At 34.0% G+C, this 12,442-nt stretch overlaps 1 pseudogene; it reads right to left on the bottom strand.

Moving 5' to 3' along the window:
- Window positions 1–5,170: 5,170 nt before the first annotated feature.
- Window positions 5,171–7,053, bottom strand: LOC131670144 (GPN-loop GTPase 2 homolog; annotated as a pseudogene).
- Window positions 7,054–12,442: the final 5,389 nt, after the last annotated feature.

Genomic DNA, 12,442 nt, shown 5'->3' with positions numbered 1-12,442 from the left:
AGGTCATGGAAACCCCCATTTTCGACAGCGGCAATCGAAAGAGCGGAAAATTTCACATCCAAATATCTACTTAGATCATAAGTCAAGGGCGAACTTAAAGTTTAAGGTCAGTCAAAGGTCATCCAAACTTAAAGACGCCCTAAAATTTTTTAAAGTTTTTTTCATAATGGAGAAGGGTATTTATTTAGTAATTGCCCATCGGAGTTCCGTAACCTTGAATTTAACCTTCAACCTCATTATCAAGGTTTTTTCAAGATCAATTTTTTTTACTTTTAGCGTTACCCAGGAACAACGACGTGGACGTAGTAAAATCTGTCCCCTTGGGGTGCTTTATTTTCGTGAGTTCCCCTCGCCTCTCACGATCGGGGTGCTTGATTTTCGTGAGTTCCCCTCGCTTATCAACAATGATTTTTTACGCTTATTTTCTTAATAACTTGATTAGCCGGTTAAACTTTTTAAGGTTACTATCCCATACCTATTCATTGAAAATCCTTCCTGGCCATTCTTTATTGATGGTAACTTAAACGCTCAAAATTATGAAGAGATGCTTCGTAATCAAATAGTTCCAGCAATTAGAAAAATAGTCGGAGACAACTTCGAAAATACATGGTATCAGCAGGATGGTGCTGCAGCTCACTATGGACGAGACGTTCGAATTTACTTAGATGAGGTGTTTGATAATCGGTGGATAGGAAGGAGAGGCACAATTGAATGGCCAGTTAGGTCCCCCGATTTGACGCCTTTAGATTATTTCTATTGGGGTTATCTAAAGGATCGGGTATACAAAACTAAACCCCAAAACTTAGACGAATTACGTCAAAGGATCATAGACGAATCAGCTCTCATTCCCACTGAAATGATCCAAAATGCTGTTGATGCTTTTTACCACCGATTAGCTTAATGTCAAGAAGTGAACGGTGAACAATTCGAGCACTTAAAATAAGATGTGCTGATGTAAGATAAATCATACGTGAGAGGCCAGGGGAACTCACGAAAATCAAGCACCCCGATCGTGAGAGGCGAGGGGAACTCACGAAAATAAAGCACCCCAAGGGGACAGATTTTACTACGTCCACGTCGTTGTTCCTGGGTAACGCTAAAAGTAAAAAAAATTGATCTTGAAAAAACCTTGATAATGAGGTTGAAGGTTAAATTCAAGGTTACGGATCTCCGATGGGCAATTACTAAATAAATACCCTTCTCCATTATGAAAAAAACTTTAAAAAATTTTAGGGCGTCTTTAAGTTTGGATGACCTTTGACTGACCTTAAACTTTAAGTTCGCCCTTGACTTATGATCTAAGTAGATATTTGGATGTGAAATTTTCCGCTCTTTCGATTGCCGCTGTCGAAAATGGGGGTTTCCATGACCTTTATTTGCTTCCTTGTACCACTAAAATCCCGGTTCTATTACAAAGCCACAGTTTGACCTTCATCTAACCCCTAGAGGTCATATTAACCTCAAACCTCAACTCATCCATACGTGAGAGTCTTCACTTTTTTCGATTCCGCCATAAAAAATAGGGGTACCCATTAAAAAAAATGAGGTTGACCTCAAAATAACCTTGAAAATGAGGTTCTAGGACAAATTAAAGAGCACCGTTGAAAGTTACCTGGGGTTATCCTTTTGTTTGTTTTGTTTAACCACTGAATTCGCGAGATTTTTAAGAATTCATACTTTGACCTCCAGTTGACCTCTAGGGGTTACCTCAACCTCATACCTCAATACATATCTGGACGTAAAATTTTCCGCTCTTTCCGATTCCGCCATAAAAAATAGGGGTTTCCATTTAAAAAAATGAGGTTGACCTCAAAATAACCTTGAAAATGAGGTTCAAGGTCAAATCCAAGGTTACCATCGGATTCCTCGTAAAAAGTTACTTCAAGAACAACCTTCACCCGGTTAAAAAAATAACCGGCTTAGAAAATTTCTCAGGTGTATCGTTACTTTTTGGACACCCTGTATACTAAATCCAAAAAAGAATGTTTCGTTGTTCTTTGTCGCGAGCTCATGTAGCTTAAGGCGAATGATTTTCTTTATTTTGTAACTCTTTAATAATTCAATTGACATACCTCTATAAGTTTTATTTATTGCGCAGTGGAAGCGTGGCAGGGCCCATAACCTTTAAGATTTTCGGATCGAAGTAAATTAATTTAAACACCAGCTTTTAGTTAAAATAGAAAGTACAAAGTTATTTTATTAAATTTCTATTACAATAATTTAATAATGATACTCTAATAATAATAATAATAATACTCTAATAAGTTCGAGAGCTCTAACACCAAAGGCGATCACTGTTGGAATGCCGCGCTAGTTTCCGCGGCAGTTGAGCTCAGCGAAGGTGGCGTGGTATGCGTGTGCGTACATGCGCACAAGAAGCTTAACAATAACCTATAAAACTGAGTACGTATCAGTGATATTGTATGTAAACAATCGGAGTTTTTATTTAATCGAAAATGTTGAAATTCGTACTAGATAAACAGCATTTGCGGGAAGCTTTAATTTTATTATTTCATCTCAATAATACTGCTGCCGAAAGTCATCGCTTACTTGTATAAGCTTATGGAGACCATGCTCCTTCCGAAAAGACTTGTGAAAATTAGTTCAAGCGTTTCAAAAGTGGTGATTTCGATGTGAAAGACAAAGAACGTCCAGGGCAACGAAACAAGTTTGAAGATGCAGAATTGAAAGAATTACTTGATGAAAATTCATATCAAATACTTGAAGAATTGTCAAAAGCATTGCATGTTGATGCAACAACTGTTGGAAGACGCATACACAAACTTGGTTTAATTCAGAAAGCAGGAAATTGGGTGCCGCATGAATTAACTGAAAGACAACAAGAAAAACGTTTATCCACGTGCGAAATGTTGCTTGAAAGGCATAAGAAAAAGTTAATTTTGTATCGGATTATTACTGGCAATGAAAAATGGATACGCTTCTAAGCGATTCTAACTACAATTCTAAGCGAAAAAAAACAATAGTTAAGCCAGGTGAATCATCCACATCAATGCCAAAACGAGATATTTACGGAAAGAAGCTTATGCTGTGTATCTGACGGAATCAGAAAGGTGTGGTGTATTATGAACTACTGAAACCGAATAAAACTATTACTGCTGAACGTTGTCGACAACAATTGATAAATTAAAGCGAAGCATTACGAGATAAAGAATGGGCTGAAAGACACACGAACTTCATTTTGCTTCATGACAACGCTAGACCTCATACTGCAAACATCATGAAAATAACATTACAGTTGCTTGGTTGGGAAGTTTTATCTCACTTGCCTTATTTTTGAAACATTGCCCCTTCTGACTAACATTTGTTTTAATCAATGGAAAGTGGGCTTCTGGAACAGCACTTCAAAAACTATGAAAAGGCGAAAAGTTGGGTGGAATCGTGGATTGCGTCTAAAGATGTTGATTTCTTCAAACATGGAATCCATTCATTGCCCGAAAGATGGGCAAAGGTTATAGCTGCAGATGGCAAATACTTTGATTAAGATACAATGTACTATTAGTTTCGAATAAATTTGTTTTTATAAACGAAAAAATACGAAAAAATTAATGCAGGGACCCAATAGACGACTTTTCTATAGCAATATCCAGTTTGATGTTCAAATCGATTTTATATAGAATTCCAGGATAAATTTCCGAAAAGAATACAGGTGGATTTTGTGCATTTCATAACACTAAAATATTATTCTTATTAAACACAATATTAAAAGAAAATCTCACAAAGCAATGATTTATACACCTAGACTCCACACCTTCATTCTCTCAGGAAACCTAAATGAAATTTCAATGGAATATATGGGATGTTTTTTGTCAAACGTAACAAAGCTGTGTCCACAATTTATGTGGACCAATGTTGATCGGCTAAGACTGAAAATTTTTAAGGTTCATTTCCTTTCGAATGCAGTCTGGCCTTTTGCGAAAATTACAAAACTTTAAAATGGCGTCAGGCGAATCAAAAGACTTATCATAAAATTACTTCATTTTTCCCTTAGAAGGCAATGATGCGTCATTGATTTTATTATACAATCAACTTGAAAAACGGTACAAGCCAAAAACCATTAAAAAATTTGGCCTCGAGGCAGAAACTTTTGTTCTTTTTGGTACTTTTTTCCTCCGATCCATATACGTAGTGCAAGATCAAAAAATTATTTTGTCGGAAAATTGATAAAATAAATCAGTCTACTTGTAAAAATATTTCATTGCATTAATTAATTTGTATTTAGTTGTTTCCTTTTTCTTTTCTTGACAACAACATAACTGTTAGAATGAAGGGCTTGAAATAGGAGCGATAGAGGACGCCACCCATTAGTAAGCGCTGCCTCGCTCTCTCTTCGTGAGGTTTCTGTCTCTGGTAACGGACTTGTTTTTGTACGACGAGAGTAGCTTGTGCTGAACAGCGTGCATTAGCCTTTTCTATTAAGAGTTTTTATTATAAAGAGAATATAAAGAGAATTATTCTTAGAGTAGAAATAAAGATTAAGAGTTCAGTTTGATAAAACGTAAGTGTTTTCATTTAAATATCCTGCCAATAACCTCCACGAGCCTAACATTCCAATAATAACAGTACAAAATATACAGAAATGTATTCTTAAAGTCAGCACTGATTTTCAAATATTCTCAGCCGAGAGGTTAAAGTAACTTGCGCATGCGCAATGCACACTTTCAGGGCGCACAAGTCACTTTCACTTTTAGACAGAAACTGTGATACTAAAGTGCCTGCTTAAGACGTATTGTCATCACTCTATGGAGGGGTGCTGAAAAGATGCATTTTGAAATGATGTAAAAGGGCAGACGGAATTTGAAAGGAGATATAATAAGGAAAATTTGGAGTCATCCCCGATTAGAATCCGATTAAAAACTGATTTAAATTGGCTCATATTATTTTTAGGCAGAGCTTTGCTACATTCGGGAAGTAGCAAAATAACCCTTCATGGGTTTAATTTGCTTAAATATATAAAAAGTAAAAAAAATACGTTAGAGAAAGATCTTCTAGTGTATAAGTCCAGTCTATATTCCCCGATTAATATTTTACGAAGCGTAGATTTTTAAATCGAGGGCCATAAAATAAGATGATTCACTTATGTATGCTTATCATCATTGCTGCTTTTACTATTTGGATTCTTTTTAGAAGCGATCGAGTCAATTTGACCAGATTATACTTGAGCTGCATCGTCATCTCCGTCTTGCAAATTATAGAATTCTTCAATTGCGGAGTTGTGTAGAACAGTAAAAACGCCTCTCTTTTTACGGAATTCGTTCAACTCATCTTTATTGTTCCATTCTAAAAATGAATAATTGTTCAAAAACGTATTCAGAGTTGATAGAAGTTGATTCATAAGCTATATTTGTGGTAACAATCGATGTTTGATTTTAGGAAATTCAATATAAGTACTATATATATATATATATATATATATATATATGTATATTAGATGTGTAAATTAATTTTTACAATTTTTTTTTCGAGCTTAAAACTATATTTAAAATAGGAAAAGTTTCATGGTCTTTTATAATTTTAAAGGTACTTGCGCCTAACATGGATGCTAGAAACACTATCATAACTTTTAAGCAAAATTACATTTATGTCTCGTTTTGTGTATAACTTTCTGACGGTAATACTTTAATTTTTATTCAAATATATTCAACTCCATTTCTGCAATATTATACGTTAGTTGATATATCAATCCTTATACTTAAAATGGATCAATCATGCAAAAATATCCAGCGAAATGTTTGACTATATTATTCAAAGGAATTTCCATGTGGAGTTCTAACTGGATGGACTGGATTCCCAGTTTGATATTCCATTGAATTTGACTGGATTTCCAGTTGCATAATGCAGTAGTTCTTTATAATAATTTAGTGGGCTAATGTAAAAATTTAATATTCATATAGGCAAATTCACACAGATTGTTAATCTGAAATTTCAACAACTTTATTTCTAAATAGCTAAAAAACTCAATAAAAGCAAATGTGTTTCTATCTAGATTTGATATGTTTATAATATAAATCAACTCATTTACAATCTCCTAAGCAAAACTTAAGACTTTGTAGTACTTATTTTTTGTAGTGTGAATTATTGATTACGCTGGTAAAAACCCAATTGTACAACAAAACAGTATGTATAACATATGAAATATGTTATACATATTAAATATGAGCAAGGGACAGTAATATATAAATTATCTAGGATTTGCCTACATCTTTATTTGCAAAAGAATGTTATTATTGTATATTGTGTAAAATCAAATTTTTTCTTTGAAAAATAGAAAATAAAATAAATTTCTATATTAACATACAAATAATTTCCGGTGTAAAGTATTTGCTCAAAAGCTTTCTTAAAAAAAGTACAAGAACAAATTGAATGAAAATAAGATTTTTAGCTGAGTCTAAAGAGATTCTTTACATACATAAATATTCATGCAATGAAAAGGTATTTCACCTGTATCACAACAATGATGTGAATCCATTCAATTAACACAGCAAAGTCTTATTAAATTTGTAGACAATTTATCAGTAATTTTGTTCATAGATTCATAATGAATATATAGTTCAACCTATCATAGTAATTTAAAGAATAAAATAATAGTTCTAAATTCCAAGAATTAAACTGAAGTAATATTTGTTGATTATCTGTCCTGGGCAATCAAAGAAAAGGTAGTGGTTTTTGAAATTAAGAACTTTTCTAATCAACCATTCAATATTCTTCTTTAAAAACTCAATACAATATATCCAAGCTCCATTAGATCCAAGTTTTAAAGTTTTCATAACTTCTTCATGTATAACTAATTCAGAAACATCTACTGTTGGCTTACTCATATTTTTATGGGCTGGATCTTAACAAAAGAAAGCAAATATATGTCTTAAGTAGTATAGCAAAAAGTAGTTAATGGTAAGTTAGAAATACTAACTCACCAATATTTATGATTGCTACTTTTCTACCCAAACTCTCAAGAAATTTTTCCATTTCAGTGCAGTATATTGTTTTTCCACTGCCAGATGGGCCTGTTACTAGCTAACCAAATATGGTGCTCATTTTATGGACTCTTGAGATCCAGCTTTTGAATAGCATTGACATCATGAACTAATACAGTCTTCACGCCATTGTATACAATTAGCTATGAAAAATACATTTAGTTTACAAGCTATTGTACTATCCAAACCAAATACCATATAAATACCAGAAGAAAGAAAAGAAAGATTCTAATTCATTGGTCCATATTCAGAAAACAATAATAGCCTGAAGTGATCCACTTTGTATACAATTGCTGAAGACCGTAATGATTATTCTATAATCTTTGAACAAAACTATTATCTAAAATAAAAAAACGAATTCTACTGTATTTATCAACTTTATATAGAAGTTATAGCGATTAATTTATAAAACTACCTCCTTCAGATGTTATCTCAGTTCAATATCGGCATGATAAACTCTGACAGCATACTAACTCGAATCTGCAGCCTAAACAACTTCAAAAGCCTGTCCAAAAGCCTTGTTTCTCAAGCCTATAAACGTATAAATAATAAATTATCATCACAAACTACGACAAATCTTCCTTTAGGATTGTAATGAATTGTTTGTCGATAGATTTCACAAGCACCCATGTCTTTGACAGTTAATGGCAACTTAACACACTTCCTGAGCTTCTTCTCCAAGTCCTTTCAAATTGACCTGCTGAATTTCACTTTGTTTTGCCTATACAATTTTACCACCTATATACATAAAAAATTTTTTAAGCGTAATGATCTTTGCAATGAAACATTAAAGTTATTGTATATGTGATAAGTTTACCAACAGAATCCATAAACACAGCTGGTTCCTCACAACCAACTTTTGCCATTACACTACCTTCGTTGTAACCAATAGCTACATTATTGGAACCTTTTGTAGATGTAATTGTCCAAACTCCTTCAAAGCCATAGATGAGACGAATTTAAGCATGTATGTACCAGCATGCCAAATCCTTATAGTGCCATCCTATAATCTAGTCAGTATAATTGGCAACTGAGGATGGAAGCAGACAGTTGTAATCTTTTCTGTATGTCCTTCTAAATTCTGAACACAAGTTTTGTTCTGATCATCCTAAATTTTAACGTAACGATCATCAGCACCAGAGATAAGGTAAAGCTTATCACCACCATAATTGCTAGACTTTAAGGGTTCTATCTAGAGATGTTGTCTCAAATGTATTGTGATCTTTGTGATTAAATACATTTTCCATGTCGTCGTGAGTGTGGTCTCCAAAAACTTGGCACAGCCAAGAATTTTTCCAATTCCAAATTTTTATGAGCATGTCATATGTAATTAATTTTAAGCATTATTAAATCAATCAAGATATATGATATTTGAATTATCAAAACAGCTTATATAATTCTGTTATTAATATAGCAGAAATAATTGTTATTATTCAATTCTTACTATCAATAATAGGCCAATTCCATCTCAGATCATGCAGAGCTCCCCACACACCTGTCACCAAGCTACTCCAAAGTATTTTTTTATTGTTGTAGACTATATTGAAAAATAAAATGCCACTTTTCCAAAATTTTCGTTTTTCTTTTGTAGACTAAGTACTTATCGGACCCCCTCGTACATTTTTAAAAAAGATTTCGCGAAAACATTTTTATTGAAAAGCTATAAATGCTGTACGAATAGATAATTTTGTAAATTAATTAATTATATTGGTATACTATACTAACATAATTAATATTATATTCAATAATATGCAGATCAGAATTTTCAATTATAATACACTAGAGCAAATTTACTCTTTTCAAACACAGTGATTATATTAGATGTATCACAGTTCATGTAACTCATCTATTCATTTTAACTAATAGTGGTATGTATTTATATAAATATATAAATATTTAAATGTATTTATATAAATATATAAATATATAAATATATAAATATATAAATATATAAATGTATTTATATAAATATATAAATATATAAATATATAAATATACCACTATTAGTTAAAATGAATAGATGAGTTACATGAACTGTGATACATCTAATATAATCACTGTGTTTGAAAAGAGTAAATTTGCTCTAGTGTATTATAATTGAAAATTCTGATCTGCATATTATTGAATATAATATTAATTATGTTAGTATAGTATACCAATATAATTAATTAATTTACAAAATTATCTATTCGTACAGCATTTATAGCTTTTCAATAAAAATATTTTCGCGAAATCTTTTTTAAAAATGTACGAGGGGATCCGATAAGTACTTAGTCTACAAAAGAAAAACGAAAATTTTAGAAAAGTGGCATTTTATTTTTCAATATAGTCTCCTTTTAGTTCGATACGCTTGGCCCAGCGATGCTCCAACTTCTTTAACCCGTCTGAAAAATATGTTTCCTCGAGGTCTGAAAAGTAGGCTTCCGTAGCAGCGATTACCTCCTCATTCGACTCAAATTTCTGCCCGGCGAATGACTTTTTCAAGTTTGGAAACAAAAAGAAGTCGCACGGGGCTAAATATGGAGAATACGGTGGATGGAGCAGCAGTTCGTAGCCTAATTCGACCATGCCAATTTGGCCATGGCGACGGCGGAGGTGTGAGCCGGTGCGTTGTCATGCTGGAAGAGCACTTGTTTCTTTGCCAAATGGGGCCGTTTTTTCTGCAATTCGACGTCGAATCGGCCCAATAATTCGGCATAGTACAGCCCTGAGACCGTTTTGCCCCACTCCAGATAGTCGATGTAGATCACACCTTGTGAATCCCAGAAAACGGTGGCCATCATCTTACCGGCCGATGGGTCAGTTTTCGCCTTCTTCGGAGCACTTTCGCCGGGTAAAGTCCACTGTTTCGACTGTTCCTTGGTCTCTGGTATATACCAGTGGATACATGTTTCGTCGACTGTCACGAGACGACGCAGAAACTCCATCGGATTGTGCTTAAACAGCGTCAGACATTGCTCTGAAGTTGTCACACGGTTGCGCTTGTTGTCCGGAGTGAGAACGCGGCACCCATCGCGCCGACAGCGTTCTCATGCCCAAAATTTCATGCAGGACATGACCCACGCGGTCTTTTGAGATGCCTACGATCTTAGCTATCTCGCGCACCTTCAATCGTCGATCTGCCAATACGAGATCGTGAATTTTTGTCACGTTATACTCCGTGGTAGCCGTTTTCGGAGCACCTGGACGTGGCTCTTCAAAAATCGACGTGCAACCACGTTGAAACTCGTTAAACCAATTTTTGACGGTCGCCATCGAAGGAGAAGAGTCACCGTTTAATGCTTTTGCGTATTTTGCTACCCTTAACTACTAGAATACCAATAGGAGGAAAGAAAACATGGAAACCATCAGCGGTGAAAAGCTTTGATGGTATAGTTACTAAGACAAAGGTAGTTTTTTTATTTTGTATCAAGTTCACAAGCGAGATCTGCCTTACAAAAAATGTACAAAAAATTCATTTTTATTAAAGTTTAGATTACTAGATTATTCATTTTTAATGTGTATATATGAAATAGAATTCTATATACCTCATATGTTATAGATTCATGCTAACATTGAAGAAGTCAAAGTAAAGAGACAACATGCATGAAGTAAGAACCTAACTGTTCAGCCTTATCTTATGGTTGCCGAAGAAAATGAATATGATTGCAATCGGTATACTTGTGCATCGACGACATATTATGTGAGATCTCATCGTTGCTAGAAGGACTGGATGCTTGCTTTAAATCATTTCACGTGTGTCATGAAAATTATACTGTACAAAGCGAGCACGTTTGAATATTGTTACAGTTAGGTTTGTATAAATTTAGAACAATGTGAGATATACCGTTTGTAAACGTTAACGAAATTCTTCAAAATATGTAATGCCTACCTAGTACTTGAAATTAATTCAACCATCACTTCGCATTTGAAGCTTCAAAAGTTAAGTTTTTTGTGTTAGTACTAAGTGAAAATGGATATGTTTTTATGCCCAGTATGCAATGATAGAAAAAATCTCTCTATACATTTAAAGCTAAGACACGTAGGTGATTGTCATAAATTAGAATGTTAAATTATTGATTGTAATAGAATTTTACGTAGTATAAGTACTTTTGTTAAACATTTTGAATCACATAGTAATAATCAAAATTGTGTAAATTAGTTTATAGAAAAACGATTTTTAACAAATACATTTGGTTATAAAAGTGAAAGAAGAAACGACATTAGCATGAAATTTCAAGATAAATTGCCACTTGACTTACTAGTTTCAAAACAAACAACTACTATAAATTACACAAAACCAAAAGATAAAAATGATAAGTTTATTGAAAATACTGAAAGCCAAAAACTGAATGATGAAAATCGTCTATCAATTGTAGCTGACATTTTCATTAGTTACTTATATTCTATCACCTTTATGTCTATGAAAAATGTATTATCTATCATACTAAATTTTCAAAATTTTTATAACATTAATTTTCTTGAAAGATTATTAAGTTTTAGTCAACAAAATTGCAAAGATATATATATATATATATATATATATATATATATATATATATATATATATATATAATAAGAACTTTCAATATGATGGAGGGTATTTTTAAAAAGTATGATACTACCTACAAAACCTTAAAAGCGTTAACAAAATTATATTGAGCCACAAATAGTCAATGTTGCCACTGTGTTACACTCGAAACGAGTATTGAGAGTTAGGAAGAAAAACACTCAAGTTAAAGTCACAATTGTCATATGTAACGGGGTTGGGTTGCTACCGTTTAATTATTTTTATTCGGACGATCGCGTAGATAGATGCGCGTATTCACCTATATCAAATAAGAAAGTCGGAGAGCAAAAGGGAACGGGTGTCAGTCAACCAACAAATCTACAGGAGTGGAATCAATACGAAATAAACACGCCAAAAGTATTGGTTAATATCACGGACGAAAACTCTTTATTGTCCTCTCTGAATGTTACACTAGCATTGGTCCGCGTGTTTATGTTTACCGAGGCACTCGCACGACGACAACATACAGTGTCGGATCGCTCGCCGCTCTTTGTTAGCAGAGCTATTACATGCACGCTTCGCTTCGAGTACGGAAAATTAGTTATCATGCATGCAATCGCGGTCGCGAGATTAAGCTGGCCAGCTTACCTTTATTTTGCAGACGTACGAGGACGAAGGGAATAATTCGCACTCTCACTACGGGAAAGTCTGTCTATTTTATGCTGCGGATCGCGAGTTCGCGCGCACACGGTTTCGCCCTCGATGGCGAAACCTCACACACACACTCTGGATTCCGCAGGTAACGACGCTGCTTTCTCTGGCTCAGGTCTGCGCTCCGTGTAGCTCTGTAACGACAGCCTCTCGATCTCTCTCGTGCACACAGGTAATTAGCTTGTCGGTCTCGATTTCCGTGGCTTCCGTATCGGTAGCTGATTCTTCACTGGTTCGTTTTCAACCGCGC

This window comes from Phymastichus coffea, unplaced genomic scaffold (assembly GCF_024137745.1).
Source record: "Phymastichus coffea isolate CEN01 unplaced genomic scaffold, Cenicafe_Pcof_1.1 PCOF00008, whole genome shotgun sequence".
In the NCBI taxonomy this organism is placed as follows: Eukaryota; Metazoa; Arthropoda; class Insecta; order Hymenoptera; family Eulophidae; genus Phymastichus; species Phymastichus coffea.
The sequence above is the reverse complement of the archived record's forward strand: the minus strand, read 5'-3'. Positions and strand labels throughout refer to the sequence as shown.